Genomic DNA, 23374 nt, shown 5'->3' with positions numbered 1-23374 from the left:
GCAGTAATCGGCTAAGTTTTGCGTTCATGACGAATATGGTGGCTCCAGTATATACAAGGGCAGATGCACGAACATAGATGTTCGAAGGCTTCGCCACGATCTTTACAAAGAGCAATGGATACTCTCTGTCAATGCTCCTATGGGAGTGACGCTTACTTCTTCGAAATACTCTTGATAGAGGAACAGATAGTCTTTTTCAATACTCCCAGGGAGGCGATGGTTATTTTTTACAAAGAGAAATGAATGCTATGTCAATACTCTCACGGGAGTAACACTTGTTGTTTCTGAGTACTCTTAACCCATTAGCGCCCAGCGTACTTTACAAAGTACACATCGGTTTTCGGGGAGCAAAATTTCACATGCCGATATTCCGATCTCGCTAGTGCGCGTTTCGGACACCCAAGGTCCCAGCAAGACACCCCCAATCTGGCATTGTCACTCGCATCTCTGTTCTCCGTTCTATGAGTCATGAAAGCTCCGGAAAACGGGCTTCCGTGGAACACGTGTGGTGAGTACCAGTTTTCTTTGTTATTTGAGGTTTTTCAGTGTAAATGCTGAAAAATCGGACTGATTACGCATCAGTCCGATTTTTCGACACAGTAAGTGTCCATTTCGACACTTACTGTGGCAAGTCGATCACACCAAACAAATGACCACTGGGATCACGAGTGGCCCTTTCTCTTCTTGAAACCGTGGCCGCACTCAGTGACCCCCAAGTATTCTTCGACAAGTTTTTACGAGTCATAGCCTCCTTATTCCCCTACACGAACTTGGTTTTCGAGCAACAGGGACTATACGAGAGAATAGACTGAGTGGATGCTCTCTGCCAATGAAAAAGAAGGTGGAGCAACAAAAATGTGGGGAATTCTGCTTCTGTTTTGATCCAGAAAACGAGGTTCTCTTCGTAAAGTGGAAAGACAACGGCATAGTTACAATGGAGACGAACTACGACACAGCCAACCTGCTATTCTCTGTGAGAAGAGGGTCTTCACTTCACTTCATTACCTTAAGGACCCCGGTGAGGGGGTATTACATAAGGGGTGAGCTAACGAATAGAGGTGGATTCGTCAGTAGCGTAATTAGGTGAGAAAAAGCAGCAACTTGGTCGGTACTCCACGTAAATGTGATGTCTTTCTTCAGAAGCTCTGTGAGGGGTCGAGCGATGGTTGCGAAATCTTTCAAAAACCTTCTAAAATAAGATCAAAGTCCTACAAAACTGCGAACGTCTTTGACTGACTGGGATACAGGAAAACTGGTGACTGCACGAATTTTCTCGGGGTCTAGCTGCACACCAGAGGCGTCGACAAGGTGGCCCAACACTGTAATTTGTCAGCGTCCGAAGTGGCACTTTGACGAGTTTAATTGAAGGCCTGCAGTGCGGAATATATCAAAAATAGCTGATAATCGCTGAAGGTGGGTCTCAAATGTTAGGGAATATACAACGACATCATCAAGATAACAAAGACATGTTGACCATTTGAACCCTTGTATCAGAGAGTTCATCAAGCGCTCGAACGTGGCTGGGGCGCTGCGTAGACCAAACGGCATAACCTTGAACTGATACAGGCCGTCTGGAGTTACAAATGCAGTCTTCTTTTGGTCTTTTTCGTCGACAGCAATCTGCCAGTAGCTAGAACGTAGGTCTATTGTAGAAAAGTATCAGGCGCCGTGGAGACAATCGAAAGTGTCATCGATGCGGGGTAAAAGGTAAACGTCCTTTTTCGTGATTCTATTCAGATGATGGTAATCCACGCAGAAGCGCCACGTGCCATCTTTATTTTTAACCAGCACATCGGGGGACGCCCAAGGGCTCGAAGAGGGTTCAATAATTCCTTTGGCTAACATTTTGGTGACTTCTTGTGTAATTATTGTACGCTCGGTGGCAGACACCCGGTATGGTCGCCAATGAATGGGATGAGAATCACCGGTGTTAATGCGGTGATTGACGAGTGAAGTCTGGCAGAGTGGATGGCTGTCAATGTCGAATATGTCGCGGTATGAAGCCAGAAGGCGGCATAGCGCAGCTGACTTCTTGGGTTTTTGGTCCGGGGCGATCATGGAGCGTAAGGTCGCATGGAGGCCCGTGGCATCTTGCGAGTGATGTGGGTGCTCGGGACATACGCCTGCCGTAAAACAGGTGATGCGGTCGTCAATCAAGGGTCTTAGCGTGGCGACCGAAATTCCTTGGGGTAGCACTTGTTTTATGAAACCGAAATTGACAACAGGTAAATATTATTACGAGGCAGTGGGCATGGCTCCGCCCCGTCGTAGACGCATCAATGAAGAAGAAGCGGATTCGGCGCGCGAGATCCTAGCAACCCTGAGATGCCACACCTACCAGTAAATAATGCAAATACACTCCTTTCTATCTTCCGTGTATTTGTAATCCCCGTAACAATATTGTCGCGGTACAGCGCGAATAAAACACAGATACACCTTGGGACGACGAAAGCAGCGTGTGCTCAACAGCTGAGCCACAAGATCGTCTTCTTCGGCCTGAGAGAGAAGCTAAGGGCCCACTACCTCGTGCCCACTAAATGTCCCACCATCGTTATCGTCCACATGTAGACACGCGTCCTTTGCCTCTCTCTCAAAGAGCATCGCCCCGATGCGCAGTCTGTAATGCAGTTTTTTTTCTAAATTAAAGAATCATGCAATCACTCGCTGACGTAGGGTTTCATGCGGACTACGTGAACGAGTTCAGGATGGTGCTGGCGACGCCTTGTACTATACGAACAGTCAGGAACAACTTCGTAAGTGACATCGCTCAGTCGTCGCACAACTAGGTACGGTCCAAAGTATCTTCTTAAGAGTTTTTCGGAAAGTCCTCGTTTTCGTACGGGCGTCCAAACCTATACTTTGTCGCCAGTTTGGTAGACGACTGTTCTGCGGTGAGCATTGTAGCGGCTTGCATCGTAGTCTTGCTGCTGGCTGATCCGTAAGCGTGCAAGTTGCCTAGCTTCTTCTGCGCGTTCCGTAAACGTGTCGGCGTCCAGGACGATGTCGTCGCCTTCGTTCGGTAACATTGCATCTAACATGGTTCATACTTCCCGTCCATGAACGAGGCCGAAAGGTGTCATGCGGGTCGTTTCATGCTTAGCCGTGTTGTATGCAAACGTTATGTAAGGCAAGATTGTATCCCAATTTTGGTGTTCGACATCTACGTACATCGAAAGCATGTCTTCAATGGTTTTGTTTAGACGCTCTGTCAGCCCGTTCGTTTGCGGGTGGTATGCGGTGGTCTTACGATGCGTTGTTTCACTCAGCATCAAAACATGGTCCAAAAGAGCTGCTGTAAATGCGGTTCCTCTGTCTGTGATTATGACAGTTGGTGCACCATGCCTCAGTACAATATTCTCGATAAAAAATCTTGCCACTTCCGCTGCTGTACCTCTCTGGATAGCCTTTGTCTCGGCATAACGGGTCAAATAATCCGTCACGACGATAACCCATCGGTTGCCTGCAGTAGAAGTGGGGAGTGGGCCCAAAATGTCCATGCCGATCTGGTGGAAAGGAGTCATTGCGACCTGTACGGGTTGCAGGAAACCAGCTGGTTTAGTTGGCGGTGACTTGCGTCGCTGGCAGTCGAGACAGGTACGAACGTGGTGCTTCACGGCTGTGGTTAGTCTTGGCCAGTAATACCTTTGCTGTACCCTGGCCAACGTTTTTGTGTAACCCAAGTGGCCAGAGGTAACCTCGTTGTGGCATGCTTTCAGTACTTCCGTGCGAAGGGCTGCTGGGACGACGAGTAGATAGGCAGATCCCGTCGACGAAAAATTTTTTAAAGAGTACTCCGCCGCGTAAACAAAATGATGACAACGCTCTTGAGAAAACTCTTGGCGGCTTCTGAGATCTGCCATCCAAGTAGGTAATTAAGCCAAGCAACTCAGCGTCGTCTCGTTGTTGCTGCGCAATGGTGGTCGTGTCGAGGACACCGAGAAACGATGTTTCCTCCTCCTCGGGTAGGGTTGCCGACTCAATGGGTGAACGGGACAAACAGTCGGTGTCCATATGTCGCTTCCCAGACTTATGTACGACTGCCATATCGAATTCCTGCAGTGTGAGACTCCAACGCGCTAATCGGCCGGTAGGGTCTTTAAGATTAGTTAACCAACACAGTGAGTGGTGGTCGCTAATTACTTTGAAGGGGCGGCCATATAAATACGGACGAAGTTTTGTAACCACCCATACCACGGCGAGACATTCCTTCTCAGTCGTGGAGTAATTAGCCTCAGCGTGTGTTAACGTTCTGCTTGCGTAAGCGATTACCCTTTCTGTGCCCTCTTGCTGCTGCACAAGCACAGCTCCCAGACCAACATTGCTAGCATCGGTGTGAAGCATCGTAGGAGCTCTCTCGTCGAAGTGGGCAACGACTGGGGGTGTTGGTAGTCGCTGGCGAAGATCGTTAAAAGCAGCTTCCTCTTCGTTATTCCACTCAAAGGTGACGTCTTCTCTCGTGAGGCAAGTTAGTGGTGATGCTATGCGTGCGAAGTCCGCGATAAATCGTCGATAATATGCGCAGAGGCCGAGAAAGTGTCTGACAGCCTTTTTATTGGCCGGCGTAGGGAACTGTTCTACGGCTGCGATTTTTTCAGGATCAGGATGAACACCAACATGACTGACGACATGACCAAGAAATCGCAGCTCTTCTTAGCAAAAGTGGCGCTTCTCAGGCTTCAACGTCAGGCCCGCGGACTGTATGGCTCGTAAGACCACCTCAAGTTTTTCAAGGTACTCGTCAAATGTCGCGGAAAACACTATGACGTCGTCCAGATATACTAAGCATGTTTTCCACTTCAACCCAGAAAGCACAGTATCCATGAGTCTTTGAAAGGTAGCAGGGGCTGAGCACAAACCGAATGGCATGACCTTAAATTCATATAACCCATCTGGTGTCACAAAAGCGGTCTTCTCGTGGTTTCTCGGGTCCACCTCGATTTGCCAATATCCACTCCGCAAGTCCGTTGAAGAGAATTATCGAGCATGTCGAAGTCTGTCGAGAAAGTCGTCTATACGCGGTAGTGGATATACGTCTTTCTTGGTCACCTGATTTAGCTTCCGGTAATCCACACAGAAGCGCAGGCTGCCCTCCTTTTTCTTAACGAGGACTACAGGCGACGCCCAGGGACTCTGTGAAGACTGAATGACTTCATCTTCAAGCATTCTGTCTACCTGCTGTTGTATCGCTTCACGTTCTTTTGGAGCCACGCGATAAGGGTTCTGGTGAATAGGTCTCGCGTTTCCTCGGTAATTATTCGATGCCTGGTTAGAGGCGTGCTGCCAACTCTTGGTGTTGTTGAAAAGCAGTCTTGAAATTTGGCCAGTAGCACAAGGAGTCTGCGTCGGTCGTATTTCGGCAAAGAAGTGCTAACGTCAAGAACAGACGCTGAATCAAGATTTATCGACTCGTCGACTACCGCCAAGCAGCCTTCGGCATCTACGACATCGTCGAAGTAAGCGACAGCCGTGCCTTTAGGAAGGTGCCGGCGCTCAGCACTAAAATTGGTCAGCAGCAAGTCCGTGCGACCAGCAGCAACTCTGACGATACCTCGTGCGACAGAAATACGGTGGGTGAAGAGCAGCGAGCTTATTCGGTCTGCAACTCCTTCGGCGTCAAACTGAGCAGCGGCGGCCACAGAAACAAGCGTGCATGACCTCGGAGGGAGAACCACATCGTCATCAGTAAGACGCAGTTGGTTTGGTCGCGCCTCTGGAGAATTGGGTAAGCCCGAACTGTTGCAAAACGTAATCAAGCTCTCTGGTATGTTGATGACGGCAACATATTTTCGTAAAAAGTCCATGCCAAAAATTACGTCTCTGCAGCATGCGGCGATAACGACGAACGACGCAGTGAAAGGAGAACCTCCGATGTCAATCCTTGCTGCACATCTTCCCGAGGGCATCAATAACTGGCCTCCCGCTGTTCTTATAAGAGGGCCCGTCCACGGCGTCGTCACTTTTCCGAGGCTGTCGGCGAGGTCCTGACTGACAATGGAAAAGTCAGCACCAGTGTCGACTAAAGCTGTTACTTTCTGGCCGTCAAGAAGAACACTAAGGTCAGTAGTAACAATTTCATCGTTTTCACGGCTTATCGGCTGTATAACGTCATGCTGTGGGTGCTTCTTGTCGTCATCTTTATGGCCTGCAACCTTGCCCCCGGAGGTCGCCGCTCTCAGTTTCCCCGGTGCGGGCTAAGGGACCTTCTTGTATTAAGGTCCGCGTAGGTGCGGCGGTGCGACAAAGGCGAACGCGCGTGGGACGGAGAGTGGGATCGACGTCTCGGACCAGGAGGGTTAGCAGGCATTGCCTCCTCTGCAGTGGTAGAGCCGTCCTGAAAGTGAGAACGGGCTCCATAGAAAGAGGTGTCGTCACGGCGCGGAGTGTATTCGTCGTTGGCACGTCGACCGTCAAACCAAGGTCGATGAGGGCGGAATGAATCATTTCGATGCCAGCAATGACGAGCAATATGTCCTGCACCTCCGCAGTGAAAGCATAGTGGACGTCTGTCCACTGTGCGCCATGCATCTGTTTTCCGGGTTGGTGGACGCGTCGATGCCCATGGGGTGGCTGTGTACGGCTGGTTGTATGGCTGTAGCGTGGGCGGTTGATGCGGTGTCTGCGCCACCTGGTGGTACAGCGTCGGCATAGCGGGTGGTGGACGTAGGAGAGCGGCAGCGTAGCTCATAGGACGCTGCTGAGCATCAGGACTAGCCGTAGACAACGCTTGGTGGATTTCGTCGCGTACGACTTCAGCGATCGACGCGATGGGATTTTCAGCAACCGCATTCCGCAACCTCTGCAGTTCTTCGCGAACTATCTCCCTAATCAACTCTCGTAAGAAGGTCTGATTCTCAGATGTTATGGCGTTAGCGTTGATTGGGACATTGCAGGACATGCGGTCATATTGCCTGCAGCGTTGATGAAGCGCCCGCTCGATAGCCGTAGCTTCCTTAATGAAGTCAACCACGGTACTTGGAGGGTTGCGCTGTAGCCCGGCGAAAAGCTGTTCCTTGACACCGCGCATGAGGTAACTCAACTTTTTATCTTCCGTCATGTGCGGGTTAGCTCGTTGAAAGAGACGAGTCATGTCCTCGGCAAACATTGCAACGGTTTCGTTGGGTTTTTGAACCCGTAGCTCCAATGACTGCTGCGCACGGTCCCTTCTATCGTTGTTGGCGAAGGTATCGACGAACTTCTGTCGAAAGTCGAGCCAAGCTGACAGATTTCCTTCTCTATTCTCATACTAAGTACGAGCACCGTCGTCAAGATAGAAATAGGCACGTGAAAGCTTTTCTTGTTCCGATCACTGATTTACCTTGGCAACACGCTCGTAGTGGTCTAGCCAGTCGTGAACGTCTTCATGGGCACCGCCACTAATGCGATCGGGAACGAGGGGTTGAAAGAGGGTCACCTGAGGCGGGTGCGTTGGAAAGCTGCCTTGGGGCACCTGTTGCGGGCTTGCATTGGCCATTGGTTGAGGTGTGCGGTGCCTAGCAGGTTCCGACGAGTGAGTCAGCTCTAGCGCGAGGCCTCGCAACCGTCGGCTGGAGCAATGCACAGGTGTTTCTACAGGTAACAGTGCGTCTGGACTCGATGAACGGCTCCCAGCGGGTGTGTGGGGCATCAGACAGGGTTGCGGCCCAGCTCCTCCACCAGTGTCGCGGTACAACGCGAATAAAACACAGACACACCTTGGGACGACGAAAGCAGCGTGTGCTCAACAGCTGAGCCACAAGATCGTCTTCTTCGGCCTGAGAGAGAAGCTAGAGGCCCACTACCTCGTGCCCACTAAATGTCCCATCATCGTTATCGTCCACATGTAGACACGCGTCAATATGCTGGCTCTATGTCGTAAAGTCGACAACGACATGTCGGAGTCGGATAAGGTTGGCCACGTCCTCAAGGGGATAGCAGACGATGCGTTCAACCTGCTAATGTACCGGAACTGCGCGACCGTCGAGGAAATTATTCAGGAATGCCGGCGTTTTGAACTGGCCAAAATCGGGCGTATTTGAAGATCTTTCACTCGGCTGCCGAACACCACTGCGACGTCCTCCTGCGATGATGGACTGACCTCTTATCGGCAGTCTACACCGGCGTCTGAAATTACGTGAATCGTCCGTCGGGAAATCGAAGCAATTACACCTGCTCTTCCCAGCAACGGCCATGTCGATTCGCAAGTACCTCAGGTTTGCTTGGTACAGTCGATTGTGCGGGAACAACTCAGCAATTAGGGCTTCGATGTCTGCGCCGTTGCTCAGTTTCGACCATTCGGCTTCCGTTCAAGGTCACCGCCTCGCCCCAGGTCACCGTCCCAGGAACGGTATTTTCCACGCTCTCGCAGTCCGACCGAATGGCGAACTGCGGATGATCGGCCGATCTGCTTTAAGTGCGGTCGCATAGGGCATGTCGCACGGTATTGCCGCAACCATTGGTCTTCGTCCCCAACACAGTATCACTGCTCGCCGCGCCGACAGCCACCGCCTTTTCCAGCCTCGTGCGCCGATCCCCGACAGCTGCCGCCGCCTTCCAACCTTCGATGCCCCTAATACTTAGCACAGCCGCTCACCGTCACCTCGACGTCATCAGTCTCGTTCGACGCCTGCACGTCGCCCGTCGTCATCTTCTCCTCTACGACGACGCCCGACCTCCCCGCTCAATTCTCATCAGGGAAACTAAGCGGTGCAGCTCTTAGAGGTGAAGCTGCATCCTCGATACCGACCTTAAATTATCTTCTTGTACAGCCGACACGACGAAATTTGATCGACGTAAACGCTGACGGCCTGACTGTTTCTGCACTTATTGACACAGGGGCACATATTCCTGTGATGAGTGCCCGACTTCGTCACCGCCTGAAGAAAGTTCTCACACCGACTGCTTCTGGCATTAATCGTGTCGCCGACGGAAGAAGTCTTGCCATCATAGGAATGTGCACAGCACGCATCACAATCACTGATCACCCCACATCTGTTCTCTTTGCAGTTATTGAGCAGTGCCCCAATGACCTGATTCTTAAATTGGATCTCTTGTCTACTCATGCCGCTCTCATCTACTGTGCAACCGGCGTTCTCCAACTTGAACTGCCTCGACTTGTGGCTGTGCTGTCCTCACTGTCACACCGATTGTGCGCTGTTGATTATGTTCGGCTGTCACTGCAAGCCACCACGTTTGCGGCCTTAACGATATCACCAGCTCTTCCTGACAGTGACTACATAGAGTCTCCATTAGTAGATGTGCTCTTGGCGCGAAGTGTTGCTGTGCCGCATACCATCGTGACTATAGTGGACAACTACGTTCAGCTTCCGCTTCTAAACTTTATTAGTTCGACCCAAGTTCTTCCGCAAGGCATTTCGTTAAGCCATGTTTCCCCACTTGATGCATGTAACATCGTGGCATTAGACCCTGAAGACTGCTGATCCCCAATTGCAGCCAGCCGAGCAAACGCACCTACCAATAAAATCACGATGATGATTGCCCCTGATCTTCTGCCCTGCCAGGCTGCGCAACTCCACCACGTTCTGACCACCTACCGAGATATTTTCGACATCCATGACCGCCCTTTAGGTCAAACGTCTGTCGTGCGTCATCAAATACATGCCGGCGATGCTAGTCCTGTTAGACGGCGACCATATCGTGTTTCCCAGTCCGAACGCCAGGTCATACAACGAGAAGCTGGGATGATGATCCCTAAAGGAGTCATAGAGTCATCTTCAAGTGCATGGGCGTCTCCTGTTCTTTTAGTCAAAAAGAAAGATGGCAGTTGGAGATTTTGCGTTTACTACCGTGCCTTGAACAAGATAAACCGCTGCCCCGAATTGACGACGCCCTTGACTGCCTTCATGGCGCGCGATACTTCTCATCTATAGATTTGCGTTTGGGCTATTGGCAAATTTCTGTTGACGACTTAGACCGCGAAAAAACTGCATTTGTCACACCGGACGGCCTTTATCAGTTTAAGGTTATGCCTTTTGGGCTATGCAACACCCCAGCAACGTTCGAACGAATGATGGACTCTCTCCTTCGTGGTTATAAATGGTCCATCTGCTTTTGCTACCTCGACGATGTGATTGTTTTTTCTCCAACATTTAATAGCCACCTAACTCGCCTGTCGACCATTCCAGCCGTTTTTCGTCGAGCGGGACTCCAGCTGAACTCGAAAAAGTGAAATTTCGGCCGACGAGAAATCACGGCCCTTGGTCATTGTGTAAGTGCTGCTGGCGTCCAACCGGACCCTGACAAGATTAGCACCGTCAAGAATTTTCCTCTTCCTTCTACTACCAAAGATGTTCGTTGCTTTGTGGGCTTATGCTTGTACTTCCGACGTTTTATACGCAATTTCGCTACAATTTCACGACCACTCAATGATATTCTCAAAAAGAATGAACCCTTCTCGTGGGGCCAAGACCGAGCAGCTGCGTTTTCCACGCTGATCCAGCTGCTCACTTCACCACCAATATTGGCTCACATCGACCCGTCCGCAACGACTGAAGTTCGCACAGACTCCAGTGCTCACGGCATCGGCGCCGTCCTCGCTCAACGCTAGGGGGGCCAAACGCGTGTTATTGCGTATGCCAGCCGCCTTCTCTCCACATCTGAGCGAATTATTCGATAACGGAGCTCGAGTGTCTTGCGTTAGTCTGGGCTGTAGTGAAATTTCGCCCCTACTTGTATGGCCGGGAGTTTTCAGTTATTACGGACCACCACGCTCTGTGTTGGTTGTCGTCGCACAAGGACCCAACTGTTCGCCTAGGTCGCTGGGCTCTACGTCTCCCGGAGTATAACTTCGACGTAATTTATAAGTCTGGCAGGTTACACCAAGGTGCCGATTGTCTCTCGCGTTATCCGGTGGATCCTTCTAGCCTTGCCGTCCATGAGAGCGATTCTTGTGTGCTCGACATATCCGATTTGCGCGACATCGGCACGGAGCAGTGCCGGGACGCAACCCTCAGGACGGTCACGGAGCGAGTATCTTCAGGACACTCCGACCCTTCGCTCTGTCAATATGTTCTCCGCAACGAAATTCTGTACCACCGCAACATGAAGCCTTATGGCCCGGACCTTTTGTTGGTTATCCCCCAATACCTGCGTGCCACCATTTTTCAACATCTGCATGAAGCTCTGACGGCAGGACACCTAGGTTTTTCACGCACCTATCACCACGTGCGGCAACTGTTCTTTTGGCCTGGCCTGTATAAATTTGTGCGGCGCTATGTCGCTGCTCGCGAGCGCTTCCAGCGTCGCAAACGTCCTTGTCTCTGTGTCGTCGTTTTGTTCTCGCGCTATAACTATCGTCAAGCCATACCAACTAGCCCAAGCTTCTAAGTCCTACTCCCCGTACGGCTGGTCTGCTCCAACCTATCGACATTCCCCCGAAACCATTCTTCCGCGTCGGCCTCGACTTGCTCGGACCTTTCCCAACGTCCGTGTCAGGCAACAAGTGGATCGCTGTCGCAACAGACTATGCGACCAGATATGCTATAACTCGTGCCTTGCCAAGTAGCTGCGCTGCAGACGCTGCCGACTTTCTACTGAATGACGTCATTCTGCGGCATGGGGCTCCGCGCCAGCTTCTGACGGATCGTGGCCGCTGCTTCCTCGCAAAAGTTATCGACGAAATCATCCGTAGCTGCTCTACCGAACATCACCTTACCACTGCCTATCATCCCCAGAACAACGGTCTCACAGAGTGCCTCAACCGAACTCTTACAGACATGTTGTCCATGTACGTCTCTGCTGATCACCGTGATTGGGACGCAATGCTCCCCTACGTTACGTTTGCGTACAATTCATCAAGGCATAACACCACCGGCTATTCTCTCTTCTTTCTTCTGTACGGCCGCAACCCTGCCTTGCCTTTCGACACACTCCTTCCTTCTGATACTACCGATCCAACGTTGTATGCTCAGGCCGTTGCTTCTCGAGCCCGCGTCGCTTGCCAAATTGCGCACACTAGGCTCACTGCTTCTCAGGCATCACAAAAAAATTGCTACGATGACTGGCACCGCGACGTTGACTGCCCTGCTGACTCTCTCATTCTACTTTGGACTCCGCAACGACGTGAAGGCTTGTGCGAGAAGCTCCTTCCACGATGCACCGGGCCCTACAAAGTTCTCCGCAAGGCCACTGACGTCGACTATCTCTTCACTCTCGTTGAACCACCTTCATTTTCTGCCACAACACCTACGGATGTTTTCCATGTGTCGCGACTAAAACGCTACTACACTGCCAGCCCTGATTGACTTAGCGGTACCGTGACGGCGCTTCGTCCGCCGAGGGTGATATTACGAGGCAGTGAGAATGGCTCCGCCCCGTCGTGGACGCATCGATGAAGAAGTGAATTCGGCGCATGAGATCCTAGCAACCCTGAGGTGTCACACCTACCTGTAAATATTGCAAATACACTTCTTTCTATTTTCCGTGTATTTCTAATCCCCATAACAATATGTTCGGTTGGAGGCTGTGTGGTACAGTAATGTCACGTGCCAGGAGAACATCAGTAATCGGCGTCACGACATAATCACCGTTAAGCACGGGAGAGGGTGTTGCCAATTCAACAAATCTGAGAGCTTTAGGCGGTGTCCGGAAGAATTCAGTTGTGCACAGGCTGTTCGGGAGTTGAGGATGAGAATCCGGGAGAAGGGGAAGTCCTAGGCAGAGAGTTACGGCGGCACAATCTATCAGAGCGGATAGGAAGTCCATGCCGAAGATTAAGTCGTGCGGGCAATTTTCAAGAACCGTAAATAAAACGGGGACATGGCGGCCGGCAATACTAACACGAACGGTACACATTCCAGTCATGGCCACAGTTCCACCATCAGCGACACGGAGGGCTTTAGCTGCTGCACGCGTGAGGACTTTTTGAGCAGGTGACACAGATAAGCACTCATTTTGGACACTTGAGCTCCGGTATCGACTAACGCCGTGAAAGAAATACCGTCCACAAACACCTCAATCAAGTTCGTATTAATGGGGAGCGTCAACGAAGGATTTGGGTCAGTCGCAAGTGATGCAGCACTACCTCCCGGAGCTTAATGATCCATTTTCCGTCCGAGAGGTTCCATAGTTGACCGGTGACGGATAAGGACGTGGTTGGGGTGATGGGGAACGGCGGCATTGAGGTGACGGCGAACGAGTGGTGGAGCGGCTGTTAGGGACGTCGGAAGAAGGGTACACACGACTGGGCGAATACCGACGGGAGTCCTCGTATGGGCGAGAAGAGGTAAAATGGCTCCAGTTCGAGGGCATCGAAGTGCTGCGGCAGTAGCGGGAGATATGGCCAACTCAGTAGCAGCGTAAGCAGATCGGCTTGTCGTCTGCAATTCTCCATTCCGCCGGATCGCGGGATCGCGGAAGAAATTGGGAGTCATGGCGTGGTGCTTTGTTGTCATTGTCGGGAGACGGAGCAGGCCACAGGAAAACCGAGCTTTGCAATTTCCTGCCTCACGACGGCTTGATTAACGGGGACCGCCGGAGGCGTTTGTTCGGCGCCATGGTCGACCAGATGTGGAGGAAATGGTGCTGAACTTGACGCCTCAAGCTCCCGTCGAACTATTCGTGTCACGCTGTCTTGCATGGGTGGTGCGGCACCGAGATCGGTGCAGGTGGATGTAACAGCCGCGTTTGGTAGCCGCGTAAATTGAGGCAGAACACGGCGGCTTTTGGCCATTTCGAAGCGGTGGCATTTCTTGAAAGTCATATCGACGGTCGTGACGTTAGTGTAGACGAGCCAGTTGAAGGCGTCGTCCGCGATGCCCTTCAGTATGTGGGCCACCTTGTCACTATGTCATTTGCTCGTCGACTTTTCGGCACAACGCGAGCACGTCCTGTATGTACGAGACATGCGACTCTGTTGAGGACTGCCCACGAGTGGCGAGTTCTTTTCGCGCTTCCATTTGGTGACCGGACGGGTCTCCAAAGATGTCGCGTAGTCTCTCCTAGAAGGTATCCTAGCTGGTGAGCTCGGTCTCATGGGCGTCGAACCAGACCCGTGGGGTGCCGTCCAAGTAAAATATTACGTTGGCGAGCATCATGGTTGAGTCCCATCGGTGTGTCTGGCTAACACGCTCGTACATACGGATCCAGTAGTCAACGTCAAACCGAGGTTGTGCGGAGAATGTACCGGGATTACGGGGGGCGGGCATCGCCAGGTATGTATTGACTGGAGCTACAGATAGAGACGCTGACGGGTTGTTGTCATTGGTAGCCATAGAAGGAAACTGAACAGTGCGGCCACTGCGAAGCTTCGTGGGGAAGACGGGGAACGTTCCACCTCCACCAACCAAATATGTTACGGAAAAGAAGAGACGCCGTATCGACGAGGCTGGGGATTAGATACATTCAAAACCAGCGGTAATTGCGTTACCGGTTCACCAGCGATCAAGCGGAGACAACCCTTCGTTTTCCTCGTCAGGCACACACGCGCGTCAACCCCTATAATATTAATATACATGCATGTAGCAATATTATTATTTCTGTCGGGAAGTCAGTTCTGAACGCACGGATATTTTTCCGCAACGTATGGGTTTGCGAGTGATTATAAATTTGAATTCTGCATTAGACTTTTCTAGTTCAAGTGTGTTGGGCGGTGATTTTATGAGCACTTGCAGCGCCATCGTACGAGTCGTCTTAAACACCTCCAACAAGTTAAGTAACACCGCGCGTTGCAATGAGATAACGCGGAATTTAAGGCCGCAGTCAGGGCATGTCGCGTCGCACCGAACAGGGGAATCATACATGATTGCAGGCAAGATGACGCTTCTACATAGCGTCACCTTCTAATTGAGGCGCAGGAGCCCACTTTGCATTCTGGCGAGGTCCCCAATCTTCGCCACCTTTTCATTTATTGGCATTTGCGTTGACGCTACTTCTCTTTTTCGTCTGCGTCTGCATGTCAGAGAAAAATATCAGTGCTCCTGCAATGTTTGGTGTACCCATACCCGTTCTCATGTCACAAACCAAAATGAGCACTTTTGGCTACTTTATAAGATATTTAATATATATTGGCTAACTTTTGGTACAGAAAATTGTTCGAAAGTGTTTCGGGGTTCAATTTTTTGGTCAGGAATAACTTAAGCTTTCGTTGAACTGATTGTGACGGGTTTAATTTATGTTATGACTCTATTTTTCAGCAAAAGCAGTTCACTTGTTTTTATTCTATTTTGTTATAGCATGCCTGGAAGTTTACTTAGAGCACACCACATGAGGCCAGCTGTGCCACTTCAAGAAAACTGCTTCGTTCCCATCTGCAAGCTCCAAAGAAGTTACTTCATGAAGCAAGCCAGTGGGGCATATATGTTAGGCACCACAGCAAGAGGAACAAATAAAAACAAGCCTTTTTTGCAAGAAACATCACTGATTTTGTGCTGCAGGAACGTGTAGCTGCATGCTTGGCCGTATATATATATATGTAACGTAAGAAGGTAGCGATGGTTAGAAGTTAGAAGTAGAAGCGGAGAAGGAAGAAGTGAGAATGGAAAAAACATGGCGTATGAGCCAGGCCACGTCTCTCATTCATCGTAGCGTCACACGAGTCGACAGGATGGAGACCTGACTGCCCCTTCATCAGTCGCTCATCATCTACGCTGTTCTCCGCATGACACCCTTAGCATACATGGACTACCGTGCAAGCGCCTAGCATTACGCATCGACCAGCATCATGTCAGAAGCATCTACTGACCTTCCCATCCCCAAGTACACTGGTGCAGCAGACTATGGACCCGTACAAGACTGGTTCGACCTGTTCGAGCTCCATGCTACCACTGAATCTTGGTCGGAACGGGAGATGATCATCAACTTCACTGACTGCATCTCAGGTGGGGCATTCAAATTTTAGCTCACCTACATCTTCGAGAATGATGAGTCTTCTAAAAATACCAAAGAAGAAATGATCACCCGTTTCAAAGAATACGATGAAGACCTGTCCATACTTCATCAGCGGAAGGCTTTTCAACTCGCCCATAACAGTTACGCGAAGTCTTCCCGCATAAGCCTATTTTCCAAACGAGACCTCCGAGAAAATATACCACCATTGTACCATCAAGTGTCTCTTACGAAAAAACATCAAGCATTCGAACACCGACTGGTAACTTGCACGTCGCACAAGGTAAAGCGTCCGTATACCGAAAGCAATCTCGACCATTTCGCCAGAAGACTGTGTCTAAAGCCGGCTTTCCCCAGTGCAATGAAATCGACATTTTCAACGTGTTCACTGCACGACAACACTTCACATTTTACTGAACCACCCGAATTCCTTGATGCTTCTTGTCACACACAAGGCGCGGACGGTTTCGAATGTGCGACGGAATTTAGGCGTGACGAGCTGGTGAATCCTCACAATACCAGCCCATACTCTGACGTTCCGGACCAGGGTCGTTCGACAGACATTCTCAGCCTAATCACGCTGCAAAATGAAAAGCATGCGCCATCAGAACCATCCGAAGCCAAGTCTGTTGTGCTCTCATCGTCAAGTGATAACACGCATGTGAGTCAAAGCACTGCAAGAATTACGAATCCACGAACGCCGGCGCATTGTCAACTGAATGAAGCATTTACAATCAATGATGACTCACAACCATCTTGGGAGCTTTCTCATCAGTCTGTCACGATGCTTTCATTGCATGAAAAGCCCAGCAGTACAGTATCAACCACCGACTATCTACTGATCACATCACCATGCGAAGAAAAGCAGACTCATGTTCCTGAGAGATGCCCATCTGACCAACGTTCGCAACAAAACGGTAATTTTCAACAAAGGCAACTCCACGAACCCCAGGAACTGCAACGGCTACTCGAACAAGAACGACAATCAAGTGAAACCTCCTCACGAGTACACTTGGGGCCTAAAGGTCGTAAGAGACAACAGCAATTAAACAAGCAAAGACAAAGTCAATGCCTAAGCCATCATCGCAGAAAGCAACGTCGACAAAATTTTCTGCACCAGTTCTCAAGGCCGTGTCTGCGATCCAACAAACCGAGAGAATGCCACAGAAAGTTACGAAAAAGGCATGAAGCTACCACGTATACAACGGAGAAAAAAGACTTCCTCCCATCAGCCTTGCCTCTCATGCACGCCGACTAGAAGCAAAGCGTCTGTTGCCACGACGGCGCTGGATTCGATGCCAAAGACATCCGTCAATCTAATGCTACACAGATTTCAAGCCTTGATCCTTCCTCACAAGACCTCAAGTCGTGTCATCATCAGTGCAGATGTGCAGGGCGGGGTCATGCCATCCAGGACGCAACAGCCAGCCTCGTCCACCCGAGTTCTCTTAAATATGGCCGGACTGCTTCCCTCTGCTGTAGATTTTTTGTGCGAGTTAAGGAACTTCCTTCTGAAATGGAACTATGGTGCATTTTGACATTTTTCGCTCACTTTAACACCCGTTTTTGTTGTTTTGTTAAGTGTCTGACGCGACTTCTTCCGGGGGGAGAGGGAATCCTGTAACGTAAGAAGGTAGCGATGGTTAGGAGTTAGAAGTAGAAGTGGAGAAGGAAGAAGTGAGAATGGAAAAAAACATGGCGTATGACTCAGGCCACGTCTCTCATTCATCTTAGCGTCACATATACACAGACAAGAAACCTTGTCAACATCAGTGATAGGAGGTCATCAAGTTGTGAAGCGCAACGTCTTTTTGATTATTTCATGAATCTGGCTTTCAACACTCATTATTATCTACCAGCCCTTCCCTGACATACACCCAGGGTCATTCACCTGTCATCTGCCCTTTACTCTCATCGTCCTCCGCCTGTCCTCCATCCACCCAACGTCTGTCCGTCATCCGTTCACGGCACCACGATTTTCCCACCACTCCCATAGTCCGCCATCTGTCCACCATTCGCCCACCAATCACTCCCACCACCTGTCCATCATTAATTATTACTATAAGCCACCAAGATGGTTGGTCCCATTATGCCCACCATAGGTCCACCATTCCCAATGTCCACCATCTTTCCCATTATGCCCACCATCTGTCCACCTCTCCCACTATTCATCATTACCCATTACCATAACGCAACAAGATGGTGGGTGGTGGCTCCCATCATGCCCAACATTGGGCGAATTTTTAATAGGGTTGTTCCTACATACTTCATTGCCTCATTCCTATCTGGTCTAATCCCTTGAACTGTACTTATAAACCTCTGTTCCGTGCTTGTCTTATTACTCAGAGAATTGAGATGGCTCGAAAGCTTTGCAGCTGCATTTTTATCCTTTTGTTTACTTCCGCCATTCATTGAGCCCCCTTTATTCCAATCTTTTTACTAATCAGATTAGACGCTTCTCTTTTGCAACTAATAAAGTTATCCCAATTTTGTTTGACATCATCTGCCGGTTAACCCCTCTATTTAGCATACCTGTGTTCCCTGGAGGTTTCCTAACGTCTTACTGTGGCTCTTTTAACTTTCTCATCCCGCCAGCTCATGGGTTTGTGTCTCCTTTTTCCGGTTGATTTGACTCATACTTTAGCAAGCTCTAACTCAAACAATCGAGTTAAATTTGTGTATGTCCACTCTGTTTTAGTATCCTCGGTGATTATTTTTCATATCTCCTTAGTTGCTATTTCTATTTGCCTTTCTGAGTAAATATTACCATGTGGTTGCTCACATTGCCTCCTTTCCATTTTCATTTCTCTTCCAAAACTCAGCTTGGTACATTTGTGATCACTACCTAAGCTCCTGTACCCATATTCATATACGTCTATCACCCTTAGCCGATCATACATTCTATGTGAAATCATTGCACAGTATATCGTCGACTGCAGCCTTCCCACCTCCCATGTTATCAGCCCTTCGCATTTCTCGGTGCTGTTGCAAATGAATAAACCATTTCTTTCACACATATCTATTAGCATTCTGCCTTTTGGGTCAGTATATTAATCCATATCTTCTATATGTGCATTCATATCTTTCAGTATAATTACCTCGCACTCTTCTCTGAGTTAGTCAATGTCATTTTCTATGCACTGTGCCATTTTATGGTTTTTCTCTCTGCCTTTGGCCCATGTCCACAAGAGTACGAAACCCAGGAGCGTCATTTGCTCCGCCACTATCCCTTTTAGCAAAAAATGTTCCTTGCCTTCCTGCTCACTAGTTGCCAGCCTGTGCTTTTGTGAATGAATGCCCCAATACCAACCCCCTTTCCACTGCCCGCTGTTTTATTACAATATTTCTATGCGTAGTCTGGTTCACTGAGTGGTTCGTCCATGTCCCTTAGATTTGTTTCTACAAACCCATATACCATCAGTGTCTCCTCTTAGCGGTTGTTTCATCTCTCCCCCCTTCAACGTAGTCCTGCCAGTTTGCATGTTACTATACTCTACGACTGAATTTACTCACCCTTCGTGCCTACGTCGATTTCTCCCCTGGTCACTACGTGTCTTAGATACTAACGCCACGTCGGAATCGCATCTGTTTATACTACCTGTCAAAGGGTCCCCCTGGTTGTTTTTCTCGTTGCTAGCTATCCTGGATCGTAAAGGGCCCGCATGCCCCCCGAAAAAGTTACTGTGCGTCCTGCAAGTTGCCAACCCACCTCATGACTATAGCCTCCTAGCGAATTGAATTCTGTCTCGTTGAAAACCACCCACCTATTCACCTATCTGTTTGTTTCCACTACCTCAAGGGCTTTCACTGGACTCATCTGCCACACTTACTTGTTTGCGTCGACAAACGCTCTTTGAAGGTTGCCGTCACGCACCGGTGCCTCCAGTATCGTGCATATCACTACCTGTACCTCAGGGGAAATGGCGCGCATGTCATCGACCCCTTTCGCCAGTGAGGTCCTGCCAATTCTTTATTTAAGACATCGTTTAGACCGCCAGCAATGATCACGAGGTTTCGTACATTAGCTTTAGTTGTGAGTTTTCTGCTCGCTTGCCTCATGACTGCTTCCAGCTTGTGTCCTGCGAACGCCTTTACTGAAATACTCTATTTGATTGCTTGTGTGCCTTGATTTAAATTCGAGTCCCTGGGGATTATTACGTGCCCTAACTTTTATTCTATATGTCTCGCACCTGGGAGTTACTCGCGCTTGTACCGCCAGCTGATTTGTCCCCTCCAACCCCCACATACGACTATACTTCGCTAAAGCTGGGTCTTGTGATCATAGACCAGTTGAACCTGTTTTTTTTTCGAACCTGTTTTTCCTTTCATCTCCGCCGTTTTGGGTGCCGGAGCCCCACCGTTCTCTACATCAGCCGCGCCTTTGTTCACTTGCACTTGTGCCTCATCGGCTAACCTAGGCCTTTCTCCCATAGTCCTCGCTTTTTCTTGTTATCGGCAACGCAGTCTCCCATCCGGCGATTCTCATAGCAGTTCACTTTGGGCAGCCATCATTTCCCAAATTTTTTCTCAACCTCACATTGCCTACATTTGGCGTCAGCCTCCTCTGCATCCGCGTCCGCACCCGCCTCCATTTTCAAATCCAACCCGTATCCTGAACATTTTACAGTCTTTTTAATCATGTCTTTTTGACAACAGTTGTCCCGCTGAATTGTCCCACTTGATAAGTACAATACACCGCGTACGACGAACCCTCCTTTAAGCAAAAAAAGTCTAAGCTCTACTACGAAAAACTGCGTATTCGGTGTATGTGCACCCCCCCCCCATGCGGCCAGGAGAAAAAAAACGTACACACCAACAAGTGGGCATCACCAGGTGTCTCACGGGTGGGTGTGCAACCGGTTGAGCAACTAGTTCCACTACTCAGGAAGTGTGAATCACAGCAACTGAATCCAGTTGCTGAGCCGTGTCTTGAATCTAACGCTGAAAGTGGAACAACAACACGCAATCTGTTTGTGCCTGTTAACCATGACAGTAAGCTAATGCTGCGAAGAAGCACGAGAACAAATACCAGTGGTACCTTTCTAACCATGGAGGCTGCTAAACTAACGTTGTTATTTTTCGTTTGTTGGTGGGGAGGAGTGTAACATAAGAGCCACTGCGCCACACGCGCTGATATATGGTGTTAGATACGTGATATGCGTCGTGTTACGTCACCACTAGGTTGCTATAAAAGATGAGTGCGTAGGAAATAAAGGGCAGTGTTTTCCACGGCATCTAAATGTGCTGCTTCCTTCAGCCGCTCTCCGCGAGTTGGCTATGACAACTGCTGCCTTAATATTTATAAAAGCTAGCTCGAAACATTCAAAAGCGCTTATCTGCGCAGCCGATTGGAAGCCCTCGCGAAACACGTCCATCCACTGTGCCGGTTCGAGCTGAACAGCCTATAGAACGCGATGATAGCGCCATCTGGATTTCAGCGGCAGCTGAGTTGTAAAAACATAAGAAACTTACTATTTTACTTATAAATAAAAAGTTATTATAATCTTCTACCTTCAAATATCTTTGTTGAACGAATAATAAATAATAATATTGTTTGTATATTTATAGCTGCGTATAGAATAAAATGCGTTCCAGAAGTCTTACTCATTTTTTCAGCGAAAGAACATCATCGTGAAAAAATCGATTTGGGTTCCGAAAGAATAAATTCACAGAAATTGCATTACTTGATAATAAAGATAAAATAGTTGACGATACATAAAAAAGTTATTCACGATAGGGCTTTTTCTTGACTTCAAAAAAACATTCGATTCGGTTCCGCATGATGCTCTACCGCTAAAACTATCCAGTTGCAGTGTCAGAGGTATAGCTCCAGACATTGTTAAATGTTACTTAGAAAACCATGTGCAATACACCAACATTGTTAAGGCGAAATCTGAACTCGGTAAAAGAAAACATGCGGCGTGCCACGAGGGTCAATCCTTATTCACTCCGGTAACTATGTACATAAACAATATTGTAAACATACCTTCAACATATTGTGTACGCCAATATTGTGTACGCCGATGACTCGAATGTATTCTTCTTTGGGCCAGATGTTGACGACCTTAAGTTGAAAGCGAATATACAACTACAAAACCTGTACATGGCTTAAGGCCAACAGGTTAAATCTAAATACTATAAAAACAAAATTGATTGTTTTTAGAACTTGTAACAAAGCATACACTAGCGAAAATATTGTTATTTTTCAGGGATAGCCTATTAAACGCGTTACGTCTCTTTGTCGATGTCTTTTTTCTCGAAGATTTAGATTGGTCTGTGCACATACATTACTTGCGAAAAACTTCTTTCAAGCAGTTGGCATACTATGCAAAATGCGCCACTTATTACCAGCATTATTAAAAAAGACAGACTTATTACGCAACAGAACATTCTCACCTTCCTTATTACGTTCTGATATGGGGAACGATGACGAAATCTAACCTCAGCTATTTATATCTATTAAAATAATGAGCTGTGCGATAAATTGAAATTCTACGTTTTTGTTCGCACATCACCCCTTTTTTTGAAAAACATGCACTGCTAGTCATTACTGATATCCAATATAAAAATTAGCAATGGTCATGTATTGTTAAGGTAAAACTAATCAAAGTAAATTTTTGATATTTTTCTCGAGCGTGACAACAGTGATAATTTATGACACATAAGCTTCAAGAGATACACACTTCATAGAAGGTATCGTATACAAAGAAATTTAACGAATTTCTACCTCCATAATGAACACTACACTGTGATGACACTAATTGAACGAAGTTCCTCTATTCATGTCTTCAAAAAGAAGATTTACGAATTCCTTTTAGAAACTCAGACTTTCAGCCCTCTTCCGATTCAACTTTTCATTTTATGTAACTTGCATAGGCTGCTGCGTTTTTTAATAATTATTTTTATTTTCTCTGCCATCGTTGCACATACATAGACTCTTTCTATTTCTTTATGTGCTAGTTCACAATTATGTAAAATGTCAAACGGCTTGATGTCAGCAAAAATGTAAATGTGGATGGTATTGTATGCATTCGAATTTTGTACTGCTAAAAACAACTGCTTAGGTAATTGTGCACACAGGGAGTTGGCGCTTTGTCAGGGCTTCTTTGCCTTTACGTCCTTCCTCTAGGCAAGCGGTTGCCTGAAATAAAATAAAAAATAAACACCATGGCGTTACAATATGGCGGCTGGCCTTCCGCATAGCAGACGACGACGGTGTCGTCTGCTTCGGCGTAATGGCTGACCCCGCTCTTTGTAGCAGCCCCCACTCTCAATTCATCTCATTTCTATATGGTACAATGCAGTACACTTATTAAAAGCTCACAAGTATCGTGCGTACTTACTTTAGTAAATTGTGATGTGGCATGCAGGCCGAGCGCAATGACAATGCTGATCACACAAGCTTGCAGCAATAAATACTTTTATTGCGAGTCAATCAATTGATGGTTACGTAAAATGAAGACCACGTAAGTAACATTTTGGCATGTACAGCAGTGAACAATATGCATTGCTCACACAGTGGCTACGTACGTAGCATAGCCCCAACGCACATGTA

Source organism: Rhipicephalus microplus, chromosome 5 (genome assembly GCF_043290135.1).
Source record: "Rhipicephalus microplus isolate Deutch F79 chromosome 5, USDA_Rmic, whole genome shotgun sequence".
NCBI lineage: Eukaryota > Metazoa > Arthropoda > Arachnida > Ixodida > Ixodidae > Rhipicephalus > Rhipicephalus microplus.
This window is presented reverse-complemented; position numbering follows the sequence as displayed.